This window comes from Leiobunum rupestre, chromosome 5 (assembly GCF_980474605.1).
Source record: "Leiobunum rupestre chromosome 5, qqLeiRupe1.1.hap1, whole genome shotgun sequence".
Lineage (NCBI taxonomy): Eukaryota > Metazoa > Arthropoda > Arachnida > Opiliones > Sclerosomatidae > Leiobunum > Leiobunum rupestre.
This window is the reverse complement of record NC_143388.1, coordinates 44,140,969-44,153,993: the sequence shown is the minus strand read 5'-3', so window position 1 is coordinate 44,153,993 and position 13,025 is coordinate 44,140,969.

Genomic DNA, 13,025 nt, shown 5'->3' with positions numbered 1-13,025 from the left:
TGGAAATCCGCCAAAATCTTCCTTCTTAGGCAGATCAACTGGTTAAAAAACTGAAAAAGTTAAGATAATTATGGAGTGTGACTAATATAACATAGCTGCCAGGCTTATTTATATCAATAATTATTTAAGTTTATTGTTTTGTTAATCAATTGCTAGTGTCGATTTTACTTCAAAACCCTATTTGACTTACGCAATTTATAAAAATTTGGCATTTCAACACGGCAATCTGCCAGATAAATGGATTTTGGAACTGGAAACATTCGTCATTCTTAAGAATTAATTCAAAATTTATCTCGATTTTCTTAGTGTGGTTAACATAACAGAGCTGCCAGGCTTTTTTATATCAATAATTATTCAAGTTTATTGATTTGTTAATCAATTGCTTGTGTCGATTTTACTTCAAAACCCTGTTTGACTAACGCAATTTATTAAAATTTGGCATTTCAGCACGGCAATCTGCCAGATAAATGGATTTTGGAACTGGAAATATTCTTCATTCTTAAGAATTAATTCAAAATTTATCTTGATTTTCTTAGTGTGGTTAACATAACAGAGCTGCCAGGCTTATTTATATCAATAATTATTCAAGTTTATTGCTTTGTTAATCAATTGCTTGTGTCGATTTTACTTCAAAACCCTGTTAGACTAACGCAATTTATAAAAATTTGGCATTTCAACACGGCAATCTGCCAGATAAATGGATTTTGGAACTGGAAATATTCTTCATTCTTAAGAATTAAATCAAAATGTATCTCGATTTTCTTAGTGTGGTTAACATAACAGAGCTGCCAGGCTTGTTTATATCAATAATTATACAAGTTTATTGATTTGTTAATCAATTGCTTGTGTCGACTTTACTTCAAAACCCTGTTTGACTAACGCAATTTATTAAAATTTGGCATTTCAACACGGCAATCTGCCAGATAAATGGATTTTGGAACTGGAAATATTCTTCATTCTTAAGAATTAAATCAAAATATATCTCGATTTTCTTAGTGTGGTTAACATAACAGAGCTGCCAGGCTTATTTATATCAATAATTATTCAAGTTTATTGATTTGTTAATCAATTGCTTGTGTCAATGTTTCTTCAAAACCCTGTTTGAGTGAAGAAATTTACAAAAATTTGGCATTTCAACACGGCAATCTGCCAGATAAATGGATTTTGGAACTGGAAACATTCTTCATTCTTAAGAATTAATTCAAAATTTATATCGATTTTTTTAGTGTGGTTAACATAACAGAGCTGCCAGGCTTGTTTATATCAATAATTATACAAGTTTATTGATTTGTTAATCAATTGCTTGTGTCGACTTTACTTCAAAACCCTGTTTGACTAACGCAATTTATTAAAATTTGGCATTTCAACACGGCAATCTGCCAGATAAAGGATTTTGGAACTGGAAATATTATTCATTCTTAAGAATTAAATCAAAATGAATCTCGATTTTCTTATTGTGGTTAACATAACAGAGCTGCCAGGCTTATTTATATCAATAATTATTCAAATTTATTGATTTGTTAATCAATTGCTTGTGTCGATTTTACTTCAAAACCCTGTTTGACTAACGCAATTTATTAAAATTTGGACTTTCAACACGGCAATCTGCCAGATAAATGGATTTTGGAACTGGAAATATTCTTCATTCTTAAGAATTAATTCAAAATTTATCTCGATTTTCTTAGTGTGGTTAACATAACAGAGCTGCCAGGCTTATTTATATCAATAATTATTCAAGTTTATTGATTTGTTAATCAATTGCTTGTTGTCGATTTTACTTCAAAACCCTGTTTGACTAACGCAATTTTTCAAAATTTGGCATTTCAACACGGCAATCTGCCTGATAAATGGATATTGGACTGGAAATATTCTTCATTCTTAAGAATTAATTCAAAATTTATCTCGATTTCCTTAGTGTAGTTAACATAAAAGTGTTGCCAGTTTATTTAAATCTTTAATCACTTAGGTGAATTTTTTTCGTTATCAAAATATTAGTGTCGTTCTTTCTTTTAAGTTGTAATTGACCGAGGCGACTAACTAAAAATGTTAATTCCCTCTATGAATTCCGTAAGTTTTTTGCTGTTAGAAATCCGCCAAAATCTTCCTTCTTGGGCAGATCAACGGGTTATAAAACTGAAAAAGTTAATATAATTATGGAGTGTGACTAATATAACATAGCTGCCAGGCTTATTTATATCAATAATTATACAAGTTTATTGATTTGTTAATCAATTGCTTGTGTCGACTTTACTTCAAAACCCTGTTTGACTAACGCAAGTTATTAAAATTTGGCCTTTCAACACGGCAATCTGCCAGATAAATGGATTTTGGAACTGGAAATATTCTTCATTCTTAAGAATTAAATCAAAATGTATCTCGATTTTCTTAGTGTGGTTAACATAACAGAGCTGCCAGGCTTATTTATATCAATAATTATTCAAGTTTATTGATTTGTTAATCAATTGCTTGTGTCAATGTTTCTTCAAAACCCTGTTTGAGTGAAGAAATTTACAAAAATTTGGCATTTCAACACGGCAATCTGCCAGATAAATGGATTTTGGAACTGGAAACATTCTTCATTCTTAAGAATTAATTCAAAATTTATATCGATTTTTTTAGTGTGGTTAACATAACAGAGCTGCCAGGCTTATTTATATCAATAATTATTCAAGCTTATTGATTTGATAATCAATTGCAAGTGTCAATGTTTCTTCAAAATCCTGTTTGAGTGAAGAAATTTACAAAAATTTGGCATTTCAACTATGCAATCTGCCAGATAAATGGTTTTTGGAACTGGAAATATTCTTCATTCTTACGAATTAATTCAAAATTTATATCGATTATTTTAGTGTGGTTAACATAACAGAGCTGCCAGGCTTATTTATATCAATAATTATTCAAGTTTATAGATTTGATAATCAATTGCTAGTGTCAATGTTTCTTTAAAAGCCTGTTTGAGTGAAGCAATTTACCAAAATTTGGCATTTCAACACGGCAATCTGCCAGATAAATGGATTTTGGAACTGGAAACATTCTTCATTCTTAAGAATTAATTCAAAATTTATATCGATTTTTTTAGTGTGGTTAACATAACAGAGCTGCCAGGCTTGTTTATATCAATAATTATACAAGTTTATTGATTTGTTAATAAATTGCTTGTGTCGACTTTACTTCAAAACCCTGTTTGACTAACGCAATTTATTAAAATTTGGCCTTTCAACACGGCAATCTGTCAGATAAATGGATTTTGGAACTGGAAATATTCTTCATTCTTAAGAATTAAATCAAAATGTATCTCGATTTTCTTAGTGTGGTTAACATAACAGAGCTGCCAGGCTTGTTTATATCAATAATTATACAAGTTTATTGATTTGTTAATCAATTGCTTGTGTCGACTTTACTTCAAAACCCTATTTGACTAACGCAATTTATAAAAATTTGGCATTTCAACACGGCAATCTGCCAGATAAATGGATTTTGGAACTGGAAACATTCTTCATTCTTAAGAATTAATTCAAAATTTATCTCGATTTTCTTAGTGTGGTTAACATAACAGAGCTGCCAGGCTTATTTATATCAATAATTATACAAATTTATTGATTTGTTAATCAATTGCTTGTGTCGATTTTACTTCAAAACCCTGTTTGACTAACGCAATTTATTAAAATTTGGCATTTCAACACGGCAATCTGCCAGATAAATGGATTTTGGAACTGGAAATATTCTTCATTCTTAAGAATTAATTCAAAATTTATCTCGATTTTCTTAGTGTGGTTAACATAACAGAGCTGCCAGGCTTTTTTATATCAATAATTATTGAAGTTTATTGATTTGTTAATCAATTGCTTGTGTCGATTTTACTTCAAAACCCTGTTTGACTAACGCAATTTTTCAAAATTTGGCATTTCAACACTTCAATCTGCCTGATAAATGGATATTGGACTGGAAATATTCTTCATTCTTAAGAATTAATTCAAAATTTATCTCGATTTCCTTAGTGTAGTTAACATAAAAGTGTTGCCAGTTTATTTAAATCTTTAATCACTTAGGTTAATTTTTTTCGTTATCAAAATATTAGTGTCGTTCTTTCTTTTAAGTCGTAATTGACCGAGGCGACTAACTACAAATGTTAATTTCCTCTATGAATTCCGTAAGTTTTTTGCTGTTGGAAATCCGCCAAAATCTTCCTTCTTAGGCAGATCAACTGGTTAAAAAACTGAAAAAGTTAAGATAATTATGGAGTGTGACTAATATAACATAGCTGCCAGGCTTATTTATATCAATAATTATTTAAGTTTATTGTTTTGTTAATCAATTGCTAGTGTCGATTTTACTTCAAAACCCTATTTGACTTACGCAATTTATAAAAATTTGGCATTTCAACACGGCAATCTGCCAGATAAATGGATTTTGGAACTGGAAACATTCTTCATTCTTAAGAATTAATTCAAAATTTATCTCGATTTTCTTAGTGTGGTTAACATAACAGAGCTGCCAGGCTTATTTATATCAATAATTATACAAGTTTATTGATTTGTTAATCAATTGCTTGTGTCAATGTTTCTTGAAAACCCTGTTTGAGTGAAGAAATTTACAAAAATTTGGCATTTCAACACGGCAATCTGCCAGATAAATGGATTTTGGAACTGGAAACATTCTTCATTCTTAAGAATTAATTCAAAATTTATCTCGATTTTCTTAGTGTGGTTAACATAACAGAGCTGCCAGGCTTATTTATATCAATAATTATACAAGTTTATTGATTTGTTAATCAATTGCTTGTGTCAATGTTTCTTGAAAACCCTGTTTGACTAACGCAATTTATTAAAATTTGGCATTTCAACACGGCAATCTGCCAGATAAATGGATTTTGGAACTGGAAATATTCTTCATTCTTAAGAATTAATTCAAAATTTATCTCGATTTTCTTAGTGTGGTTAACATAACAGAGCTGCCAGGCTTATTTATATCAACAATTATTCAATGTTATTGATTTGTTAATCAATTGCTTGTGTCGATTTTACTTTAAAACCCTGTTTGACTAACGCAATTTATCAAAATTTGGCATTTCAACACGGCATTCTGACAGATAAATGGATTTTGGAACTAGAAATATTCTTCATTCTTAAGAATTAATTCAAAATTTATCTCGATTTTCTTAGTGTGGTTAACATAACAGAGCTGCTAGGCTTATTTATATCAATAATTATTCAAGCTTATTGATTTGATAATCAATTGCAAGTGTCAATGTTTCTTCAAAACCCTGTTTGAGTGAAGAAATTTACAAAAATTTGGCATTTCAACACGGCAATCTGCCAGATAAATGTATTTTGGAACTGGAAATATTCTTCATTCTTAAGAATTAATTCAAAATTTATATCGATTTTTTTAGTGTGGTTAACATAACAGAGCTGCCAGGCTTATTTATATGAATAATTATTCAAGTTTATTGATTTGATAATCAATTGCTAGTGTCAATGTTTCTTTAAAAGCCTGTTTGAGTGAAGCAATTTACCAAAATTTGGCATTTCAACACGGCATTCTGACAGATAAATGGATTTTGGAACTGGAAATATTCTTCATTCTTAAGAATTAATTCAAAATTTATCTCGATTTTCTTAGTGTGGTTAACATAACAGAGCTGCCAGGCTTATTTATATCAATTATTATTCAAGTTTATTGATTTGTTAATCAATTGCTTGTGTCGATTTTACTTCAAAACCCTGTTTGACTAACGCAATTTATCAAAATTTGGCATTTCAACACGGCAATCTGCCAGATAAATGGATTTTGGAACTGGAAATATTCTTCATTCTTAAGAATTAATTTAAAATTCATCTCGATTTTCTTAGTGTGGTTAACATAACAGAGCTGCCAGGCTTATTTATATGAATAATTATTCAAGTTTATTGATTTGATAATCAATTGCTAGTGTCAATGTTTCTTTAAAAGCCTGTTTGAGTGAAGCAATTTACCAAAATTTGGCATTTCAACACGGCATTCTGACAGATAAATGGATTTTGGAACTGGAAACATTCTTCATTCTTAAGAATTAATTCAAAATTTATCTCGATTTTCTTAGTGTGGTTAACATAACAGAGCTGCCAGGCTTATTTATATCAATAATTATACAAATTTATTGATTTGTTAATCAATTGCTTGTGTCGATTTTACTTCAAAACCCTGTTTGACTAACGCAATTTATTAAAATTTGGCATTTCAACACGGCAATCTGCCAGATAAATGGATTTTGGAACTGGAAATATTCTTCATTCTTAAGAATTAATTCAAAATTCATCTCGATTTTCTTAGTGTGGTTAACATAACAGAGCTGCCAGGCTTATTTATATCAACAATTATTCAATGTTATTGATTTGTTAATCAATTGCTTGTGTCGATTTTACTTTAAAACCCTGTTTGACTAACGCAATTTATCAAAATTTGGCATTTCAACACGGCATTCTGACAGATAAATGGATTTTGGAGCTGGAAACATTCTTCATTCTTAAGAATTAATTCAAAATTTATCTCGATTTTCTTAGTGTGGTTAACATAACAGAGCTGCCAGGCTTATTTATATCAATAATTATACAAATTTATTGATTTGTTAATCAATTGCTTGTGTCGATTTTACTTCAAAACCCTGTTTGACTAACGCAATTTATTAAAATTTGGCATTTCAACACGGCAATCTGCCAGATAAATGGATTTTGGAACTAGAAATATTCTTCATTCTTAAGAATTAATTCAAAATTTATCTCGATTTTCTTAGTGTGGTTAACATAACAGAGCTGCTAGGCTTATTTATATCAATAATTATTCAAGCTTATTGATTTGATAATCAATTGCAAGTGTCAATGTTTCTTCAAAACCCTGTTTGAGTGAAGAAATTTACAAAAATTTGGCATTTCAACACGGCAATCTGCCAGATAAATGGATTTTGGAACTGGAAATATTCTTCATTCTTAAGAATTAATTCAAAATTTATCTCGATTTTCTTAGTGTGGTTAACATAACAGAGCTGCCAGGCTTATTTATATGAATAATTATTCAAGTTTATTGATTTGATAATCAATTGCTAGTGTCAATGTTTCTTTAAAAGCCTGTTTGAGTGAAGCAATTTACCAAAATTTGGCATTTCAACACGGCATTCTGACAGATAAATGGATTTTGGAACTGGAAATATTCTTCATTCTTAAGAATTAATTCAAAATTTATCTCGATTTTCTTAGTGTGGTTAACATAACAGAGCTGCCAGGCTTATTTATATCAATTATTATTCAAGTTTATTGATTTGTTAATCAATTGCTTGTGTCGATTTTACTTCAAAACCCTGTTTGACTAACGCAATTTATCAAAATTTGGCATTTCAACACGGCAATCTGCCAGATAAATGGATTTTGGAACTGGAAATATTCTTCATTCTTAAGAATTAATTCAAAATTCATCTCGATTTTCTTAGTGTGGTTAACATAACAGAGCTGCCAGGCTTATTTATATGAATAATTATTCAAGTTTATTGATTTGATAATCAATTGCTAGTGTCAATGTTTCTTTAAAAGCCTGTTTGAGTGAAGCAATTTACCAAAATTTGGCATTTCAACACGGCATTCTGACAGATAAATGGATATTAGACTGGAAACATTCTTCATTCTTAAGAATTAATTCAAAATTTATCTCGATTTTCTTAGTGTGGTTAACATAACAGAGCTGCCAGGCTTATTTATATCAATAATTATTCAAGTTTATTGATTTGATAATCAATTGATATTGTCAATGTTTCTTTAAAAGCCTGTTTGAGTGAAGCAATTTACCAAAATTTGGCATTTCAACACGGCAATCTGCCAGATAAATGGATATTAGACTGGAAACATTCTTCATTCTTAAGAATTAATTCAAAATTTATCTCGATTTTCTTAGTGTGGTTAACATAACAGAGCTGCCAGGCTTATTTATATCAATAATTATTCAAGTTTATTGATTTGTTAATCAATTGCTTGTGTCGATTTTACTTCTAAACCCTGTTTGACTAACGCAATTTATCAAAATTGGGCATTTCAACACGGCAATCTGCCAGATAAATGGATTTTGGAGCTGGAAATATTCTTAATTCTTAAGAATTAATTCAAAATTCATTTCGATTTTCTTAGTGTGGTTAAAATAACAGAGCTGCCAGGCTTATTTATATCAATAATTATTCAAGTTTATTGATTTGTTAATCAATTGCTTGTGTCGATTTTACTTCAAAACCCTGTTTGACTAACGCAATTTATCAAAATTTGGCATTTCAACACGGTAATCTGCCAGATAAATGGATTTTGGAACTGGAAATATTCTTAATTCTTAAGAATTAATTCAAAATTTATCTCGATTTTCTTAGTGTGGTTAAAATAACAGAGCTGCCAGGCTTTTTATATCAATAATTAATCAAGTTTATTGATTTGTTAAACAATTGCTTGTGTCGATTTTACTTCAAAACCCTTTTTGACTAACGCAATTTATCAAAATTTGGCATTTCAATACGGCAATCTGCCTGATAAATGGATTTTGGAACTGGAAATATTCTTCATTCTTAAGAATTAATTCAAAATTTATGTTCATTTTCTAAGTGTAGTTAACAAAAGAGAGCTGCCAGGCTTATTTAAATCAATAATTATTCAAGTTTATTGATTTGATAATCAATTGCTAGTGTCAATGTTTCTTTAAAAGCCTGTTTGAGTGAAGCAATTTACCAAAATTTGGCATTTCAACACGGCATTCTGACAGATAAATGGATATTAGACTGGAAACATTCTTCATTCTTAAGAATTAATTCAAAATTTATCTCGATTTTCTTAGTGTGGTTAACATAACAGAGCTGCCAGGCTTATTTATATCAATAATTATTCAAGTTTATTGATTTGATAATCAATTGATATTGTCAATGTTTCTTTAAAAGCCTGTTTGAGTGAAGCAATTTACCAAAATTTGGCATTTCAACACGGCAATCTGCCAGATAAATGGATATTAGACTGGAAACATTCTTCATTCTTAAGAATTAATTCAAAATTCATTTCGATTTTCTTAGTGTGGTTAACATAACAGAGCTGCCAGGCTTATTTATATCAATAATTATTCAAGTTTATTGATTTGTTAATCAATTGCTTGTGTCGATTTTACTTCAAAACCCTGTTTGACTAACGCAATTTATCAAAATTTGGCATTTCAACACGGTAATCTGCCAGATAAATGGATTTTGGAACTGGAAATATTATTAATTCTTAAGAATTAATTCAAAATTTATCTCGATTTTCTTAGTGTGGTTAAAATAACAGAGCTGTCAGGCTTTTTATATCAATAATTAATCAAGTTTATTGATTTGTTAAACAATTGCTTGTATCGATTTTACTTCAAAACCCTTTTTGACTAACGCAATTTATCAAAATTTGGCATTTCAATACGGCAATCTGCCTGATAAATGGATTTTGGAACTGGAAATATTCTTCATTCTTAAGAATTAATTCAAAATTTATGTTCATTTTCTAAGTGTAGTTAACAAAAGAGAGCTGCCAGGCTTATTTAAATCAATAATTATTCAAGTTTATTGTTTTAATAAACTATTGCTAGTGTCAATGTTTCTTTAAAAGCCTGTTTGAGTGAAGCAATTTACCAAAATTTGGCATTTCAACACGGCAATCTGCCAGATAAATGGATATTGGACTGGAAACATTCTTCATTCTTAAGAATAAATTCAAAATTTATCTCGATTTTCTTAGTGTGGTTAACATAACTGAGCTGCCAGGCTTATTTATATCAATAATTATTCAAGTTTATTGATTTGTTAATCAATTGCTTGTGTCGATTTTACTTCAAAACAATGTTTGACTAACGCAATTTATCAAAATTTGGCATTTCAACACGGCAATCTGCCAGATAAATGGATTATGGACTGGAAACATTCTTCATTCTTAAGAATTAATTCAAAATTTATCTCGATTTTCTTAGTGTGGTTAACATAACAGAGTTGCCAGGCTTATTTATATCAATAATTATTCAAGTTTATTGATTTGTTAATCAATTGCTTGTGTCGATTTTACTTCAATACCCTGTTTGACTAACGCAATTTATCAAAATTTGGCATTTCAACACGGCAATCTGCCAGATAAATGGATTTTCAAAACGGAAATATTCTTAATTCTTAAGAATTAATTCAAAATTTATCTCGATTTTCTTAGTGTGGTTAACATAACAGAGCTGCCAGGCTTATTTATATCAATAATTATTCAAGTTTATTGATTTGTTAATCAATTGCTTGTGTCGATTTTACTTCAAAACCCTGTTTGACTAACGCAATTTATCAAAATTTGGCATTTCAACACGGCAATCTGCCAGATAAATGGATTATGGACTGGAAACATTCTTCATTCTTAAGAATTAATTCAAAATTTATCTCGATTTTCTTAGTGTGGTTAACATAACAGAGTTGCCAGGCTTATTTATATCAATAATTATTCAAGTTTATTGATTTGTTAATCAATTGCTTGTGTCGATTTTACTTCAATACCCTGTTTGACTAACGCAATTTATCAAAATTTGGCATTTCAACACGGCAATCTGCCAGATAAATGGATTTTCAAAACGGAAATATTCTTAATTCTTAAGAATTAATTCAAAATTTATCTCGATTTTCTTAGTGTGGTTAACATAACAGAGCTGCCAGGTTTATTTATATCAATTATTATTCAAGTTTATTGATTTGTTAATCAATTGCTTGTGTCGATTTTACTTCAAAACCCTGTTTGACTAACGCAATTTATCAAAATTTGGCATTTCAACACGGCATTCTGTCAGATAAATGGATTTTGGAACTAGAAATATTCTTCATTCTTAAGAATTAATTCAAAATTTATCTCGATTTTCTTAGTGTGGTTAACATAACAGAGCTGCCAGGCTTATTTATATCAATAATTATTCAAGCTTATTGATTTGATAATCAATTGCAAGTGTCAATGTTTCTTCAAAATCCTGTTTGAGTGAAGAAATTTACAAAAATTTGGCATTTCAACACGGCAATCTGCCAGATAAATGGTTTTTGGAACTGGAAATATTCTTCATTCTTACGAATTAATTCAAAATTTATATCGATTATTTTAGTGTGGTTAACATAACAGAGCTGCCAGGCTTATTTATATCAATAATTATTCAAGTTTATAGATTTGATAATCAATTGCTAGTGTCAATGTTTCTTTAAAAGCCTGTTTGAGTGAAGCAATTTACCAAAATTTGGCATTTCAACACGGCAATCTGCCAGATAAATGGATATTGGACTGGAAACATTCTTCATTCTTAAGAATTAATTCAAAATTTATATCGATTTTCTTAGTGTGGTTAACATAACAGAGCTGCCAGGCTTATTTATATCAATAATTATTCAAGTTTATTGATTTGATAATCAATTGCTATTGTCAATGTTTCTTTAAAAGCCTGTTTGAGTGAAGCAATTTACCAAAATTTGGCATTTCAACACGGCAATCTGCCAGATAAATGGATATTAGACTGGAAACATTCTTCATTCTTAAGAATTAATTCAAAATTTATCTCGATTTTCTTAGTGTGGTTAACATAACAGAGCTGCCAGGCTTATTTATATCAATAATTATTCAAGTTTATTGATTTGTTAATCAATTGCTTGTGTCGATTTTACTTCTAAACCCTGTTTGACTAACGCAATTTATCAAAATTTGGCATTTCAACACGGCAATCTGCCAGATAAATGGATTTTGGAGCTGGAAATATTCTTAATTCTTAAGAATTAATTCAAAATTCATTTCGATTTTCTTAGTGTGGTTAACATAACAGAGCTGCCAGGCTTATTTATATCAATAATTATTCAAGTTTATTGATTTGTTAATCAATTGCTTGTGTCGATTTTACTTCAAAACCCTGTTTGACTAACGCAATTTATCAAAATTTGGCATTTCAACACGGTAATCTGCCAGATAAATGGATTTTGGAACTGGAAATATTCTTAATTCTTAAGAATTAATTCAAAATTTATCTCGATTTTCTTAGTGTGGTTAAAATAACAGAGCTGCCAGGCTTTTTATATCAATAATTAATCAAGTTTATTGATTTGTCAAACAATTGCTTGTGTCGATTTTACTTCAAAACCCTTTTTGACTAACGCAATTTATCAAAATTTGGCATTTCAATACGGCAATCTGCCTGATAAATGGATTTTGGAACTGGAAATATTCTTCATTCTTAAGAATTAATTCAAAATTTATGTTCATTTTCTAAGTGTAGTTAACAAAAGAGAGCTGCCAGGCTTATTTAAATCAATAATTATTCAAGTTTATTGTTTTAATAATCTATTGCTAGTGTCAATGTTTCTTTAAAAGCCTGTTTGAGTGAAGCAATTTACCAAAATTTGGCATTTCAACACGGCAATCTGCCAGATAAATGGATATTGGACTGGAAACATTCTTCATTCTTAAGAATAAATTCAAAATTTATCTCGATTTTCTTAGTGTGGTTAACATAACTGAGCTGCCAGGCTTATTTATATCAATAATTATTCAAGTTTATTGATTTGTTAATCAATTGCTTGTGTCGATTTTACTTCAAAACAATGTTTGACTAACGCAATTTATCAAAATTTGGCATTTCAACACGGCAATCTGCCAGATAAATGGATTATGGACTGGAAACATTCTTCATTCTTAAGAATTAATTCAAAATTTATCTCGATTTTCTTAGTGTGGTTAACATAACAGAGCTGCCAGGCTTATTTATATCAATAATTATTCAAGTTTATTGATTTGATAATCAATTGCTATTGTCAATGTTTCTTTAAAAGCCTGTTTGAGTGAAGCAATTTACCAAAATTTGGCATTTCAACACGGCAATCTGCCAGATAAATGGATATTAGACTGGAAACATTCTTCATTATTAAGAATTAATTCAAAATTTATCTCGATTTTCTTAGTGTGGTTAACATAACAGAGCTGCCAGGCTTATTTATATCAATAATTATTCAAGTTTAT